At 40.7% G+C, this 16240-nt stretch overlaps 1 protein-coding gene across 5 annotated transcripts in view; it reads left to right on the top strand.

Moving 5' to 3' along the window:
- The window catches only part of LOC5571132, a 104462-nt gene that overhangs the window by 19797 nt on the left and 68425 nt on the right, over window positions 1–16240 (top strand). Inside the window, exons 1-2 of one of the 5 annotated variants that reach the window (XM_021850077.1) lie at window positions 852–965; window positions 1274–2003. The exons of 1 other annotated variant lie outside the window; for it this stretch is intronic. The gene's annotated coding sequence lies outside the window, so the exon portion shown is untranslated. Of the gene's footprint in view, window positions 1–851; window positions 2004–16240 lie in introns of those variants that run through there. 3 more of the 5 variants (XM_021850076.1, XM_021850078.1, XM_001659522.2) reach the window with 3 other exon arrangements.

Below are 16240 nucleotides of genomic sequence, written 5' to 3'. Positions count from 1 at the left end.
ATAAAAAAAGAACCCCAATAATTTGCATGAGGTATAACGGAGATCCACTGTATCGTCACTTTATTTAAAGCAAGTGCATTTTGAACCTCTTTCGCCTACGCATAGTCCAGGAGGGCCCCCAGGCTCAGGGGGGAGAAAGTCGCAAATGAGATTCCGCCGAGCAACACCGAAATCAACCACCACTACTACATTCACCTGAAGACTCGACTCCGGTTGAGATAAAATAATTGTACGCCGAAGAAAAACAACAACCACGCGGTAAGAACTCGCGTGCCTGCGGACGACAACCAAATTGGGGTAAAAGTGGCGAACAGTGGGCGCTGCTGCTGCTGCTGGCTCGTCATCCGTGTGAGTATTTCGTAACCATGGTAAACAAAAGCTGGTTTGTTTACACTTGGCTGCTGTGGTGGTGAAGGATAAGGCATGGGGAAAAAAAGCTCAAAATTTTTCGAGGTCACGTTGCGTACTTTCGGGAAGGATTCGGCACAGGTGTTGTGTGTACACGGCGGTTGGGCGGACGGATTCTCACCAACACCAGTCACGGCTGCCGCCAGGGCGCCGTTTCGGAAGTGCATACGTGTAAGCAAAAATTGTTTACTTCCTCGCATCTGGCCAAGAAGGAACGGCACGAGGAACGCACCAATACTACGGCGAGCGGGAGTGTAAACAAGCCGGTAGCTATAGCAACAGCTGATTTTCACTTGTCCGTCAGCTGTGTGCCGGTAACCAACACCGACGTGGAGAGTGGAGCACTCACGCTCATGATGAGTTCCCCGGATCGGTGGTGGTGCTAGAACGGCGTTCGAGTGCTGAGCAAACGGTTTGGATGCGAGCTACTCGAGGGTAAACATAAATTTTTCAATTCATTTCAGTTTTGACCGTTCCCGAGTGCATCCGTGCGATATATCCGCGCGTCCTCCGTTATAGTTGAGTCTAGAGAGAGAGAGATTGGAATAGGCGATTTGGTAGGTGCGGCAGCCGTTTCAGACGGCAATCGAAGCAGGCACGGCTCAGGGAAAGGGGAATCAATATGTGAGACGAACAAGAACAAGCAGAGGAAGAAAAAACTGCTGCCGTTCAGTAGGCGGAGGCGGAGAAGAAGATTTAATGAGTTTCCGTTAATGTTATTAGAAATGTTAAGTGTTACGCATCGTTACAGTTAAGTTTGTTTCATGTGCGATTCTTGCGGACTTTTGGTTGACGGGAGGAGAAGCAGGAAGTCAGTTCGGAAGTTAGTTTTTTGAAAAAGTGTTGAGTAATCGAAACTTTGCAGGGGGTGTTGACGACGTAGTTGCCTCTTGTATCAAGATTGGGAGCAAGAGAGTGTGGTTTATGAATTGTACACTTGTGACACAGTGCATCGTGTGAGAAGAAAAGAGCGTTGAGTGAGCCTACAGAAAATTTTTAAGAAGGAAGCACGCAAATCAGGAGCAGCACATAGCGTGTCCGGTGAAAATCAGAGGAGAAACAAACCAGACTGGCAAGCGCTGGGAACAGGAAGAGAGGTGCCTTCGGCTCGGCCATATTTAGATAATTGAAAAGCGGAGCAGCAGCGCGACGAGCAGCCGAGAAAAAAAAGCGAATCGGAAAGAAGTACGCTCTGTCAAAGACCTATTTTCCGTGTGTCAGAGTACGTGTTGTTTTCTTGTTCCATCGGTGGTGGCTAACAACAACGACATCGGCGACGCCATTTAGGGAATTACTAAGCAGGCCGAGTTTCTGTGTGTTTTCACAGTGTCCGTAATACATCGCCTACTTCGGTTTGTGTGCAGTGCGATACAGTTTCTCGTTTCTACAATTGATAGAAATTGACAGTTGTGTGTTTTCGTTGTCACATTGTTGTCTGTTGTACTCTTCTTTGCGTACGTTTGTGACTCTATTTCTTTGTGTATAAATGTTTGGTTATTCAGTGTGACGCAGTTGGGAAAGTTTGGACAAACTCCGGACAGGATTACGACGATCACGACCGAGAAAATTTTCCAGTGGATCCCAGCATGAAAACGGTAATTATCAGGTTTGTTTTATGCATAAATTGATCGCTTTTTCAACTTTGCGCAGTACAAGTCATCCGAAAAACGTGTTTTTCCCAAGACAAGTTACGGTCGAGCTGTGTACTGTTGGTGAGCTGAAATAAACAACGCAGCAGCTTCGACCAGGAGATAGGGATGGATGGATGAATGGAAAAAAGCTGAAACGTGGCACGTGTTTGCATGTTTGGTTGTTGTTCCATAGAGCTCCACCGGAGCCATGATGGCAGCCGTGTTCGAATGAGTGGGGGTTGAGTTGAGCGAGCAAGCCAGTTATTAATTAGCAACTATCGAGAAGCCTCAGAACTAGCACTGTTTGCCTGCATCGGCGCTTGCAATCGACAAGTGTGACCTAGTTCGCTGCTACCTAGCTACTTGTGTCATTTATGCAAATTTTGACACACTCTCCTACGGCGCAGAGTGTGTGCACTATCAATCGCTACTCTGCGCTCATGAATGCAGGCAGCAATGAGGCAAACTTGAAAGTCACAGACATGTTTTTCTCTTCATCCGATAAACAATTGTTCAAATTGCTATATTCGACTAGAGTTCGTCGCTAGAGGCGCTCACGTAGGTGTTTGTATTTCGGTGTAGAAAGCAAACACGTCATTGCGATTTCTTGCAAATTCTCCGATCGCCCATCCAAGCATGTGTGTGCGTGCAATTCGATGTCAGAACGATGGCGAAGGTGACATGATGCATGATGTAATACGTCTTCGTTGTTTTGGATACAGCCTACTTGGATTGACGATTGCTCATCTAGCTAGCCGCCTTCGATGGATCAAAACTGATAAACCACCAATGGCCGCTAAACCACGCTTCGGGTCCATTATCATCGCTCAAATTTGTTTGGATTACAAGTGAGCAAGTGCCTGATGATGATCCAGCACCGCTCCAATATCAAGCGTCTGTATGTAAACAACGGTCAAACTCAAATTGAATCACGGCCGCCGACGCTGCCTGCTACTGCAGCGTCTCACCCCTTCATTTCCTTGGCGTTGAGGCGGCGTCTGCTGCCTGTAAACAAATACAAAACCATCTTGGTCGCGGCCGCCGCAATTAGACTCGTTGCGCCCCCGAGAACGGTAAAGAGATGATGGAAACTCCACCGCAATACTCAAGGAAACGCCAAGACCACTGATAGCTACGAAGCGTGACGATGCGCAGGGTGAGAGACAGTAGCCGGTAGCGACGGCGGCGGCGGCGGCTGCGATATAACTCTTTTTTTCAAATTAACCCCCGTGCCGTAGTGGTGGAATCTGTTGTTTACTTCTCTAGTCTCTCCTCGAGCCATAACTAGAGCTCTATTTTCAGCAATCCATTGGCCCGCATCCGCAAACATCACTACCAAACCCCGTCGTAAACAGTTGAGTTGCGAAGTGAGTGCCCCTGTATTGGTGCGATCGGTCACTCGCTCTCACTCAGCCAGCAGCGTTTCTCTCTCTCTTTTTCGCTGATGTGTGAGTTGGTTTTTGTTTATTGGATATCGTTTTCACTCCCAAGGGTGATAATGGATGATAATCGACATTTCACTTTCCGGTTCCATAGGTTTACGGTGTCCTTCCGTCGTCCCCCAAAAGTTGGTTGGGGGGCGGTCCAGGCGGTGGAGCCGTACGCCCTAATTTAATAGAGAATCTCAATCTAGTAAGCCATGTGCGGCAAACGTCCGCCTCGTGGTTGCTGCGATGCGATGATGAAAACGTGGCGGCTGGTGGATTCAATTGGAATGCATCCGTCAATCCCGGTGGATTACGATGAGCATGATGTGGATTACCGTGCACTCTCAGCAGCAGTATCTAATCGAGCCGACTTCGATGCCTAGCTACCAGCTTGGGTGTTTGCACAAAATGGCAGGCGTTCATGACTTACTGCGTCGAACAGCGATCGCGGCGGCGGCCGCTTATCATCGCGCTGTAGTCTTGGTTAAAGCGCTACGCGCAAGGTTCGATGGCTTGCTCGAGGTTTTGTTGTTGTTTTTGTGGAGTGTAAACACGCCGAAAGTAAGTGGCAAAAACGCGAAGTCGACGGCTACCTCGAAGCGGTGATTTTAATCTAGCGAGCTGAAAAAAGCTACACTTTGCAGCTCGAACTGACCATCAGAACACGTGGAACGGAGAAGACGAAGAAGTATGCAAACAACCTTCCATATTGGAATTACATCAGCGTCCATTACGGGGCAGGAAAACTTGCCCAAGCTCGCATGCTTACGCAGCCAGCGATTACTTGGTGACATAAATTCTTGTCCACGAGCGCGCCCTATCGTCGGTTGACGGTGCGCGTGATATAACCTGGTTGCGAAATTGGCAACCCTGTCGTCGGGCGGTTGTTTACGGCCAACAGGTGCAGGAGTTGAATGATGATGCCGCCATTCTATCAATATGCAGTGATGCCCGGCTTCTTCTCGGATCACAGAAGATAAACAATGCTCCTCTGTTGAAGGTGGTGGCGCCTCCATCAGACGGCGGCCGTCTACTTCGTGGACCAAAAAGGGAAGTTCCGAAAGGCGGCGAGCGTTATGGTGATGAATCAGCCGGGGCCAAGCTAAAATTAGCCGCTGATTTCGAGGGAAGTGTCAGTGTGGCAGCGGCAGCAGAAGGAGTTAGGGGGCGTGTTGTGCCGTTCGCTGCTTCTCTTCTGTCCGGATGCAGAGACTGGTGCGAAATCTGGGGGCGTGATGGCGTTGCTTGGCGAGCCGCCGACGACGACGACGTCGTCATCGGTGCCGGATACAGAGTCCTCCCACCTTGAATTGATTCTTACAGGCGGCGGGGCACCGTTGTAATGTGGATCAACTCGTGCGCGCACACGCGGCCGGTGAAACGAGAGCGATATTTTTCTGCTCGGTTTTCCTCATTTCGGTGGAAGGAATTCAGCACGAGACAGTGATGCCAGCTGGCGGCTCGTCTTCTGCTTCCATTGTGTTCGGGTCTTTATCCGATAAGCGAAGTATGCCATGCCAACCAAGGTGTCTAGAAAGACCTGCTTCGCGATGTCAAATTAAATGACCTTATTTTTAACGCACTTTACATACCAACTGGAACAGAGGATTTTTCTCAGTCGGATGAGGACTTTCATTTAATACAGTTCTCGCATAATTTTGGACAACGCCATAAAAGCTATTGGTAACTCATAGTAGCTAGCAGTTTCTGAGCATGTGGGATTTACATGGTATGTAATAGGGATTTTCAAGTTATTAAACAACGCTATGATAAAGAGAAGATCATTCTTTATCTCCTTGTGTTGATGATATAAATATGATCCCGTTCATTTTCTCAGAAACAACGAGCTACACTTTCGGTTATCAATGACATTTACGGCGTGAAAGTTGACTCTCCATATCCTGTAGTTGAAGGAACCATCAAGATATAGAACACAAAATCAATGCAAATTCAAGTAAAGAAACGATAAGTAGGGATAATGAAATTTAATTTCATCAGCGAATTTTTATCACTGACAAGCAGACATAAGACCATGAAAAGTTCCAATACTCAATCTGTTGGATCATACTGTTGGAAGGAGATTTCCCGCTTCCCGTGGGTTTCGCGTAAGTGTCTCTGCTTACGGGTCCGCCATTCCCTTTTTGGCCTTTCATACAGCAGTCTGTTGAAATCAGATTGGTAATGAAATTTGACCTCACTGTTGAGTGGAACTGCAAGCAGAGCAAGACTCTAGCAAGGTAGTGGCTACCTACATACAAAATTGAAACAACATTGCTATCATTGCATTGCATCTGTTAAACCAATCACATTGATTACCTTTGAGAGCAGCGGTTTTCATATCGTGCAGCGTGACATTTTTAAAATTCGTACCAATGTTGTAAAATATTTCAACCTTTTACATAGACGAACCAGCCCAGGGCTGAATGTCTCTATAATAAAATAATAAAAAAAACTTTTTACCTTTAAACACGCGTTTAATTATACTTTATCAAGCCATATTTATAATTTTCAAGAGTATAAATTTAAAGAACAAAACAACCGATCGCGCTGAAAAATTGCTCCATATGATGTTTTTGACGTTTATGGTAGATGACGAAACACAGGTTTATACACATGGTGTCAAAGTCTCGAATCAACTTTCATTTCCCTCGGATATTCTACAAAAACGTTCAGCATTTGGGCTAAATTAAATTATAATTAGAAGGTTAAAAATATTCTAAACTCAAAACGGTCTAAAATGGCGCAGTAAATTAGCTGTAACTTTAAAAGAGAAAAGAGATAGAAATCTGAATTTTTATGACTTTTCCTAACTTTTGAAAACAAACACGAACGAACGGAACTTTCTAGGAGCGGCGCTACAAAAAACTGACACATTATGCATTAAGAGTTCTGCTATAATTTTATTAAGATTTGTTGTATTATATATTATTTGATGTAAATTTTGTTAGAATTTTCGTTATTTAAACTACTAAACAACTGATGATGTAATAAAATCATATCAGAGCAACACATTCTGTTATAATCTTGTTTCTTCTATCTGGTCGGGACTCCTCTAAGGATTCCTCCAGGAAATTCTCTACAGGGATTTACGCAGAGATGAGAGGCTTTCTCCAAGTCACAGTACGACGATTTCTTCAAGGATTATTCCAGATATTTCTCCAGAATTTCCTCTGGTAGTCTTCATGAAATTCTTCTAGGAATTGTTCCTGTGATTTCCTCCGGGATCGCTCCAGAAATTCTCCTGGATAAATTCATCTAGGGATTCTGTAAGAAATAACTTCATTCATTCTTCCTCAAGAGTTACCTTCATAAATTCTCCCAGAGATGCATCCAGGAAAATCGCTACATGAGTTATTCTCGAATCTTCAGAGATTCGTTTTGAGCCTAAAAAAAATCCTCCAGGGAATCATTTGAGAATTTCTCTAGGAGTTCCTATAACGATTCGCCCATGAATTCCTCCAGGGATTTATTCAAGATAAATAAGGATTCATCCAGAATTCCATCTGCGATTTTTTTTTAGAAATTTCTCTACGAACTCTTATCTTAAAGAAGTTTTTTGAAAGAACCCTAGATAAGTTCCTGAAGGGATTTATGGACCAATCACTGGAGAAACTAAAAAAAATACACCTACACGTAAATACTTCCAGTGGACGATTTGTTCATTGAAGGAAGCACAACGCCAGACAACGGAATAACATGTGCAACGCCCAATTTCACAGTCCAAACACGTGCCTGACAAAAAGTTTTCCGGGCTGAAGCTGGAATTGAACCGGTTAAATGCATCGTAACTCTAGAATTAAATCCAGCGTAACCTCTTGAGGCATTCCCGATTAAATTCCTGGAAGAATCGCTGGATAAATTTTTGTAGGAGCCTTTCGAGGGATTTCTGAGGAAATCTCTGGAGGAGTTCGTAAAAAAGTCCCTGGAACATCAAATATGCTGTTTGGCTACGCAGTATTTATTTTTTCAATGGCTTTTCTATATAAATAAAAATAGAGTTTGTATGTCACGAAACGGCTTGAGAACGGATGAACAGATTGACGTAAGTTTTTCACAGTTGCATTCGACAAGGGATGCGACGTGATAGTGTGAGGAAAAAGTTTGGGAAAGTTTCCGGAATAGTCGAGAAAACGAGAGAGGACTAATGATTCTTTTTGTATGGGGGATTACATCACGTTTAACAACAGCCTACTTGATGGTAAGACGAAGCTTGCCGGGACCACTAGTTTTATACTTAAAACTGTGTAGACGAAAAGCATATTACATTAAAATATGCAGTTGATTATTTACCACCTTCAATTTCTAGAGGAAATAATTTAAAGATATTCCGAAGCAATCGTTTGAAAAATTCCCGAAGAAAAAGCTGAAGAAATCTCTGCAGGAATCGCTGGAGAGATTTTACTAGAGAAATCCTTGGAACTCCTATAGGAATCTCTGAAGGGCTTCTAGACGAATTTCTGGAAGAATACCTGGAGAATCTTTGGAGGCATCCCACGAAGAATCACTGTAGAGTTATTGCTGGTGGATTTTGTAGAGAAATCCCTGTAAAAATTCCTGTAGAGATTTTTCTGAGAAAAAAAAATACCTGGAATAACTCTTAGGGAATTCTCAGGAGAAATCTTTGGAGCAATCCATAAAGAGATTCATGTACAGAATTTATTGGAGATACTTTCCTTAAATAATCCCTGAATTAATTCTTAAGATAATTTCTGATGAAATTCCTGCAGGAATTTCTAGGAGTATCTCTGAAGAAATTTCAAGAAGAACTCTTGCAGGAATTCCCATAGGGTTTTGTGGAGGCCTAGATCGAGTCCCTGAAGAAATTCCTGGGGAATCAATCCCTGGAGAATTATCGGGAGGAATCATTAGAATAATTCATGTCGCGATTTTCCTCGTGGTATCTCTGGGAGAATTCCTGCAAGAAGTTTTTGAGAAATATGTAAGTTGTGGAACACCTGCTGAAAGTCCTGATTGAGTCCATTGAGCTATCCGGGGATGGATCCCGGAAAAAATCTCCGGAATAATTCCTGGAAGAATCTTGAGAGGACTCCTTGTACTATCTTCGTATGTTTCCGTGGAAGAATCCTCGGAGGAAACTCTGAAGAAATAACGAGAGAAACATCTTGGGTGATCTCGAAGAAATTGTCCAAGTGGTACTCCTGGATAAATTCCTGGATAAAACCTTGAACATATCTCTGCAAGAATTCTTAGATGATTTTCTAGAGGAATCTCTGAAGGAATACCAGAAGAAATCGGCTGAAAATTCTCTGGAGAAATTCCGGAGCATTTCTGAAAGAATTTCTGAAACAGATCTTGGAGGATTTCTGGGAGAAATTCCTGGAAGAATCGAAGTAAAAATGTTACTGGAGGATTTATGAAGAAATCTCTGTAAATATTTTTTTTTGAAGGAATCCTTGGACAAATCACTTATTGAATCCTTGGAGAAACTCCTGGAAGAATTGCTAAGATATTCCTGGAGCCCTATCGGAACCGGTCTTAAATATATCATGGCGAACAAAAGTTCTTTCTGGAGGAATCTCTAGCAAAAGCCCTAGTGAAGAAATTGCTGTAATGATTACGGTACATAATATCTCGGAGAAATTTCTGCTAAAATCCCTGAAAGAATTTTGAGCCGTTGCATGATAAAACTGTCCACATTACACCCTATCGGTTCTGCAATACTCCGACCAAATCTGGTCTAAACTAAATATTGGTGCTGTTGTAGATCGGAATGAAAAAAGTTTGAACCGTCGTTATATGCCAAAAAAATTTCCAGGTTTCCATTATAGAGTTCCATATATATATAGAGTTCCATATATATATATATATATATATATATATATATATATATATATATATATATATATATATATATATATATATATATATATATATATATATATATATATATATATATATATATATATATATATATATATATATATATATATATATATATATATATATATATATATATATATATATATATATATATATATATATATATATATATATGTAAAGTTGATAGCACGGAAATCGGTTCAAAAATGAATTTTTGAGAGCGTTTCAAAGTCATGGGTCATTTTTTACCCTTAATGCATTAAGTTGTAATTTGTTCTTAAAGCATTAGGAAGGTTAAAATAGCCTAAAACGGCTTAAAATAGCTTAAACGGTCTAAAACGGCCTTAAACGGACCTAAACGTATTGAAATAGTACGGCCTAACACGGCATAAACGGTCTAGAACGGCCTAAAATGGCCTAAAACGTCCTACTATCGATTAATATGGCTTATACGGCTTGAAACTTATTAAAACGGCTTAAAACAACTTAAAACGGCTGAAAATGGCCTAAAACGGCTTAAAACAGCTTCAAGTGACCTGAAACTGCCTAAACAGCTTAGAACGGCTTCAAATGGCTTGAAACAGATAAAGACGGCTCAAAATGGCCTAAAATGGATTAAAAAAAGACAACTTACTCTTCAGAAAAAGGCTACACAGATTGAACAATCACTAACAGTAGGCAACGGACAACACGGGACACAGTAGCCCAGTGAAGAATTTTTCGTTTGCCGAAAAGTTTCCTCCGACTGAAGCGGGAATCGAACCCATGCTTCGGGACACAATACGCCTAAACGACTGACGCCTGCTTAAAACGGGATAAAATGGCCTAAAACGGCTTCAAAGTGCTTTAAAGTGTCAATTGGACTTTTTCAGTGTTAAGGACGAATGTCGCTGATGTTCCCCGGCTCGGGAACATGTTGAGTACTTAAGTATTAGTTGAATTAAGTGTCAAACTGCATACTTATCGCGTTGACATTTATAGCTCCGCCTATTTTTGCCAGCGAAAGATGTTACGAGAGCGACGCCAGCGACATTTTTTTTTCTATACCGTGTTGATTCGAAGTCAGCCTTAATTGAAAAGGTAGTCGTAGGAAAGCGAATACTGTCACGTAGGTAGGGTGCAGAGTGGGCACTTTCAAAATTCACTTTGACATGGGGGGTTTTTCTCGGCCAAATTATATGAAATGTTGCAATAAGAAACGCTTCAATGTGACGTACATTGTGGCCAAATACAGCCCCCAGTCGTCCTGCTTAGTCGCGCTTAGTCGACGACTAAGAAGCTTTTCTCAGATTTTTCTTTTGAATTTTTCATCCGAAGTCATAGAAAAAAATGTGCAAAATCAACAACAATCTAGCGCCCCATAAGATATCAATCGAAATTTCCAACCTGTACCTACCAACGCTCTGTTACCCTATTTCTTTCAGAACTTCATATGGAACATATTACCGCTCTGTAAAAATTCCATCGAAATTTTTGAGCTGTATCAACGCCCTAGAGTAATTTCACATTATTCCACGTAGATTAAAATTGAAAACTACAAGCTGTATCAACGCCCTGGAGTAATATTACTTTGTCCCATATAGATCCGAGCATCCTAACGCCCTGTATGACATCAATTAAAAATTCAAGCTTTATCAACGCCGAAGAGTAACTTGACCTCCCTTATGTAGACCAAGTGCATCCTTACGCCCATCTTTACGCCCCATATCACTTGAATATTTTAAGCATTATCAACGCCCTGGAGTAACTTGGACTCGTGCCATGTAAATCAGCTGCATTTTAACGCCCTGTGGGACAAATGTCAAGATGTACAAACGCCCTTGACTGATTTGACCTTGGCTCACGTAGATCAGGTGTACCTCAATGACCTGCATCGATTGAAAGCTACAATCTATTGACGCCCTAGAGTGATTTGAACTTGTCTCATATAGATCAGCAACATCTTAACGTACATGGCTGTAGGACATTATTAAAAAATTTCAAGCTGTTTAAATGCCCTAAACTAATTTAACCTCATCCCAAGTAAATCAAGTGCATCTTGACGCCCTGTGGGACCTCAAAAGAAAGTAGTATCAACGCCCTGGAGTAATTTGACCTAATCCTATGTCGATCAAATACATCTCATCGCCCTGTAGGACATCAATTGTAAATTCAAGCTTTATCAACGTCCTGGAGTAATGTGACCTCATTTTACGTAGACCAAGTGCATCTTTACTCCCTGTAGGACATCAATTGAATATTCAACGTCCTGGAGTGAATTGACCTTGTTACATGTAAATAAGCTGCATTTTAACACCCTGTGGGACAAATGTTAAGATGTATAAACGCCCTTCACTTATTTGACCTTGTCTTACGAAGATCAGGTGCACCTCAATGCCCTGTATCGATTGAAAATTCCAATCTGTATTGACGCCCTGGAGTAATTCGACCTTGTCTCACGTAGATCTTAGATAAGGTGCACATTAACGCCCTGTAGGACATCAATTGAAAACTCGATGCAGTATCAACGTCCTGGAGTAATTTGGACTCGTGTCATGTAATCAATTCATATTATTTTCCTTGTCGATATCTATTTTCCTTGTCTTACGACCTTGTCCAATGACCTTGTCTTACGTAAATCAGGTGCAACCTAATGCCCTGTATCCATTGAAAATTCCAAGCTGTATCAATGCCCTGGAGTAATTTGAGCTTATTTTATGTAGATCAGGTACATTGCAACGCTCTGTAGGACATCAATTAAAAATTCCAAGCTTTTGCAACGCCCTGGAGTAATTTGCCCTTATTTCACATAGTTCAGAAACATCTTAACACTTTGTATAACTTCAATCGACCAAGCTATATCAATGGGGGCCCAGATAGCCGTAGCGGTAAATGCGCAGCTATTCAGCAAGACCAAGCTGAGGGTCGTGGGTTCAAATCACACTGGTCGAGGATCTTTTCGGGTTGGAAATTTTTTCGACTTCCCAGGGCATAGAGTATCTTCGTACCTGCCACACGATATACGCATGCAAAAATGGTCATCGGCTTAGTAAGCTCTCAGTTAATAACTGTGGAAGTGCTCATAAGAACACTAAGCTGAGAAGCACGCTCTGTCCCAGTGGGGACGTAACGCCAGAAAGAAGAAGATATCAATGGTCTGAAGTAATTCTGTTTTATTCCATATAGATCTTTGCAAGATCTGGAGGATATTTACGCCCTGATTAAAATCAATAAAAAAACGCTCTGATTGATGTCATCGAAATTGTCAAAATATATCAACGCCCTCGATTAATTTGTTCCTTTCTCACGTATACCTTAACGTCCTATATGCCATCAATTGGAAATTCTAGCCTGTTCAACGTCCTGGAATATTTCAAGCTTATCTTATGTAGTTCAGGTGCATCTTAACGCCCTTTAGAACATCAATTGAATATTCCAAACTGTATTACCGCCCTGAAGTAATTCGACCTTATTCTATGTAGATCAGGTAGATCTCAATGCTCTGTAGGTCATTAACCCCTCTACCGGCAGCTTCATTTTTTACCGCAAAATTCAAATTCAAATCGTTATAACTTTTTTGTTTTTAAATATTTTTGCACCATTTTTTCACAAGCTCTCAAAAAACTCTTCTAGTTTTAGGATCTGTGTCGATATTGATCATTGGTCATCTGGTTTTAAAGATATTCCAAAATTCCTTGGGGGACCGACCCGTAACTACAACCTCCTGTTAATTTCTCAGGCTACAGAATTTCAATAGTATTCGGATATTCACTCTTCGAAACAATACATTAATGAGAGTATGTTGTGAAAAAATGAAACAATTTGGTGCAGCCGTCTTTAAGTAATGACCATTTAGGTTTCTGGAACCACGCTGGCCAAATAAAGATCTTTAAAAGTTCCAAAAACATCATATCGTTATTTTCAGATATCAAGAATACTGAACAGATTTGTATGATTTTTTCAGAAAAGCTCCTTATTAATTGGCATTATATAGCCCACATTTTATTTTATTGATAAATTGATCAAAAACAAAATGGCCGCCAAAGGCATTTTATATGGAAAATGTCGGTCCCCCAAGGAACGTCGGAATATCTTTAAAATCAGATCACCAATAATCAATATCGACACAGATCCTTAAACTAGAAGAGTTTTTTGAGAGCTTGTTAAAAAATAGTGCAAAAAAAATGAAAAACGAAAAAGGTATAACGATTTGAATTTGAATTTTGCGGTAAAAAATGAAGCTGCCGGTAGAGGGGTTAATTGACAATTCCAAGTTCTATCAACATCCTGCAGTAATTTAACTGAAGTCCACATCAATGAATTGAATCGTAACGCCATGTAAAAATCAATTAAATTTTTCATTCTGTATCAATGCGCTGAAGTGATAATACTTTGTTGCACGTAGATCAGCTGCATCTTAATGCCCAATTTCATAAAACTAGAGGAGATGCGTTTTGGTTAATTAAAATTGCGAGGCGAATGAACTGGCTAATCAAGTTTAAACCCTCATAAATAAAAAACAAAAAAATAACTCAAAATGCTGAACCCTAGGCTTGACAGTTTGCAAAAAGCTCAGTTTCTATGTATATCTTCACGTATTTTTCTTCTCATATATTCCTTGAAATACAAAGCAATCTAAGGGGCATTTCGAGTTCGACTCCATTTTGAATTCTATCAGAAAATGTGTTTCACCGTTAGCGCTTCGTTTTGAATTCTGAGATAAGCATCAAAATGCTTATAAAAAACTGAGTTTGAGCATCTGCATAAACTGTCCAATAATATTAACCGAATGAACGAATTTCTGATTAAATGCAAACATCATATTTTGTACAACGCCATTTCGTTCTTAGTCAATTTATCAAACAAAAAGAAATACAAAAAAGTCAAGTAATTTATTACATACTATTCAATTGTATTGTCAAAATTATGCTTTTGACTTTTGACTGTTGCATCAATTTGCTTAAATTTTTCACAATTTTGTTTAAAAAGCGAAATGCAGTAACAATATATTGTTATAGAAGCAAAATGCCGAACATTAGAAAAAAAATTTAAATTTGAGGCGGACACAAAAACGTTTTCAAATAAACGGTTCGATGAGGTTTTTGGATTTGCACTCGATGATCCGTTTTACATTGAGTGATAGGTTCTAAAAGACTGAGTTTATTTCATGGATTGAGAATAATTTTAAAGTGCACATCGGAATAGTCTTAGTTGTTAGACTCTAATAAATAGTCACAGGCATTGTTATGGTAGTTTCAATTGGTGCAAGGAGTAAATAATTTTCACTTTTTACATTCGCAAATTTATCAACTGAATCATTTTGAGCCCATGTACTTGATATCTTCGTTCCATATTTTAATAGAAACGGAATACAAACTAAATACGTGCAAAAGCATATTAGTTTTCGTTTGTTAGGAATGTATATTGAAGTATTTGTGATATTTGTAATTTTATATATTTAATGTTGCTAAGGGTTTTTGGATTTCCGTTTGTGATCTGTACAGACTAAAAGTCGAAAACCCATAGCAAATATAACCTCCGTCATAGTTAATCTCTACACGGATAAAAATCTGATCCCATCACCATGATTTACAAATCATGAAATTCATAAATTGGTTAGGTCATAATATCAGGATCACAAATCATGGTTCCTGGAGTCATAATCATGATTCCTTATAAGCGTAACATCCAGTGTGGAAATACTAAGCGGCGCACTTTGCTTCATCTCATTCGTATCGATCACTCGTAATTCAAGATGACGAAGCGGTTGAATGGTAGAGTACGTGGCTTACGATCGGAAGGTTCTTGGCTCGAATCTCAATATATGCTATTTTTAACTTTTTTTTTTAAATTTTGTCGATCATAAACGGATGCGCGACTCAGCATTTTTGGCATTTGAATCATGATTCCGAGCAATCAGCTACAAAAATCTAACGTGTGTGTTGCGTTACGGCAATCTGACTCATGATATCATGAGTCCAAATCATGGTGTATTTTCATAAGACGAAAAGACGCTGGAATCATGATATCATGAGTCATAATCTTGTTTTTGGATTCTGATTTCTACCCGTGTATATACTAAAATATGTGTGATATTTCTTATGAGAAAACATCATAACGCCTGGAAACAGAAGCGCCCTCTGGACTATAGTAACGCCCCCCTCAAAAAGGGAAGACTGAGAAGCTCAAATTATTCGACGACAGGGCTGGCCAAATATGGGCTCAGTAGCTTTCAAAAAATCCCACTGCCGAAGTGAAACTTGCCAAGAATAGGATCCGGCTCTCTAAATGTTTCTGAATTCAAAAGTGACATTCCCTACGTTAGGCCATTTTCAGAAGAGTTACAAATCGTATGGCGAGTTACATATTTTTGTAATTCGCTATACGATGTGTGAGTAATTAAACAAAATTCTAAAACGCAAGTAGGAAAGATGTTGCCAACAAAGTCTGCAACATTGTTTTTCTCTTTACAATCATTACTACATGAGACGAGTTCAGAAACTCTTCTCGAGGCCATTCAGACGTGTCACGTGTAACCATTGTAACATAACCTCCTAAATGATACACAAGGTTGCTGGGCAGAAAATAAACTTCAGTCCTATTCACAAACGAACGAGAGTAGAGTTGACTGCTGTGAGCTCTGCTTGTTTGTTTCGATTCTGGGAGGAAAAGCGCCGCCTGCCTCGATGCCCCGCATGTAAATGACGCTGAATACGACGACGACAACAACGAAGCCAACTACTACCTAAAAAAAACACATCGTTGTTGTATGTGTCTCATTTCATGGCTTCATTAGTAGGCGGTGGTCTATGTGGCGACAAGCTAGTGCAAGCATCAGCTACTAAACCCGAAAGCGAAGCTTGTTTCCACATTATTGCATATGCCATTAGGAGAGGTGTCATCTGCTTTCGGTGCGCCAGCTCTCTCTGCTCGAATATAGGTTAAGTCCTACAC

This window comes from Aedes aegypti, chromosome 3 (assembly GCF_002204515.2).
Source record: "Aedes aegypti strain LVP_AGWG chromosome 3, AaegL5.0 Primary Assembly, whole genome shotgun sequence".
In the NCBI taxonomy this organism is placed as follows: Eukaryota; Metazoa; Arthropoda; class Insecta; order Diptera; family Culicidae; genus Aedes; species Aedes aegypti.
The sequence above is the reverse complement of the archived record's forward strand: the minus strand, read 5'-3'. Positions and strand labels throughout refer to the sequence as shown.